We start from the raw sequence: 2,092 nt of genomic DNA, 5'->3' as shown, positions 1-2,092 counted from the left end.
AGGGAAAGAAGGTAAAAGAAGTCATTTGAGTTGGCACATAGACAGACAAACTGACCAGTAACTTCTCTCCAAGGATACCTGAACAATCCAGTATACACAAAACAAAATCAGGTAACACTTGAGACTGGTACAAAGCCCTTTGAAGCAATTTGATAGACTCCCACAGACTTCAGTGTCATTTGGATCGGGCCTCAAATCCTGTGTATGCTAATGAAGTCCTGCCTGTATAGGGATTGCAGGACTAAAATATATTAAGAGTTTGTATTGTATTGATTCACAATAATACATGATGTAAAAAAACCTCTCCATTTCACAGTCAAAAAAAGCACTGGACAACTTTTCAGTTCTCATGAGCAAATAAAAGTGAATCAAGCTAAACAGGATTGGCCTTTATGCTGGAAAAGTATTGCTTCTTTACAGCATCTAATCCAGATTTTTTACTCTAGATTTTATGGACCCTCACTTTCAAAGTTACAATCTGCTTGCATCTTTCAGTTCAGCAATACACTTCCTGTGCTTCTCATTTCTGGCACCTGGCATTCATTTTGAATGCTCACTATCAATCTACAATTAGACATTTGTATTATATATTTTATTTACTTAAGATAGTTCAGCTCAACTCCAACATCTGGTTTCACTAAGATGCTGATTTTCTGAACTGTGAATTCATGAAGGCAGAAGGCTATACATTTTTCTAGTTCTGTTAGATGTAAAACAGATCAAACAAAAATATATGCAAGAAAGCAAGGCTTTGGTAGTGAAAGCAATTACCACACAGTTGACAACAACATGGCTTTCCAATTATGTTGAAATACATTACTTCTTCTGATAAAATTAAACCACATCAGTTATGCAAATGTCTTTTCATCTGGTCAAATTAGTATCTTAAATGTTTTAAATAATAATTTAATTATAACTAAAACAAATCAGCCAGCTTTTCACAGAAATTCTGACTTCACTTCAATGCTCTACTTGAGGATGATGTGAAAATGATGCATACATTTTTTGTGCCTGAGGCAATGCTTCAATAGAAAATCATACATTAACTGAATAAACAAAAAGTTAAATTAAGTTGCTCAAGTCTCCCATTTTAAATGTGACCTGCAAAAAGTCATTTCAAAATGAATTAACTCTACAGTTATATGCTGAAGGTCTGAAACAAAAATGAACTGGAATTTAAATTACTGTAAACATATTTTATAAGACCCTAATCCTGGAGATTTATATGCAGGTGCTAAACTTAATAAACAATAACAATCTACTGCATTCAACAGCATAACTCATGAATGAATAAATCTGACAGGGAAGTGTGTATAGGACATCCATGGGCCTAAAAATTATTTTAACTCCTGCAATGTTCTACTGATTTGTTCCCTATTGTTTCAATACCCAGAACACAGGATTCACTGGACCCGGAGCGTAAGTAGGTAAAAGTGTTTAAATATATCAAATGGTTTTGAAATGATTTTTAAATTATTCTGATTTTTTATAAGATATGTTCCAAACTGTGCAATATAAAAAAGTACCTTTTCTGTGTGCCAGAATGCAAGCTGCAATGCTTCTAGCAACACTATGTTCCACAATAATGTATTCTGGGATATAGCTATCAGAGAAATGTCCCCCACCAAAATAAATTCATACTATTTTCATTTTCAGCAAAATATTCTTGGAATCTTTTAGGGGCTGTCAAAAAGCTCACAACAAAATAAGACTGGATTTTAGAGTTTTTAAATCAACAAAAAATATGGGTTTTAGTTGCCAAAAAACTAAAAATGTGGGGAGAAGCCTCTGTGAAAAATCAAACATTTTTCAATAAAATTGTTTTTTAATTAAAATTTCCTTGTATTCAAAACAAAGATTTCAATGGAAAAATATTTTAATTTATAACTAATTCAATGGCACCAGGAGCTGGGCAGTATTTCTACCTAAGTGTTTTACACCAGGGGTTTTCAACCTTTTTTAACAAGTGTACCCCTGGCAGCCCCCTTTTTAATAATGTGTACCCTTGCAGGGGAGAGGGGTGGCAGTGAGCGGCCAGACATGGTGGTGGGGAGGAGGGGGTGGCAAGCGGCCAGATGTGGAGTAGTGGGGG

General features: G+C 34.6%; 1 protein-coding gene across 3 annotated transcripts in view; it reads right to left on the bottom strand.

The window, feature by feature from the left end:
• The window catches only part of PGM5 (phosphoglucomutase 5), a 124,915-nt gene that overhangs the window by 116,375 nt on the left and 6,448 nt on the right, over nucleotides 1-2,092 (bottom strand). The window lies entirely within an intron of this gene.

Source organism: Alligator sinensis, unplaced genomic scaffold (assembly GCF_000455745.1).
Source record: "Alligator sinensis unplaced genomic scaffold, ASM45574v1 scaffold308_1, whole genome shotgun sequence".
Taxonomy (NCBI): Eukaryota; Metazoa; Chordata; order Crocodylia; family Alligatoridae; genus Alligator; species Alligator sinensis.
Note: the sequence above shows the minus strand (reverse complement) of the source record. Positions and strands in the feature narration are given on the sequence as shown.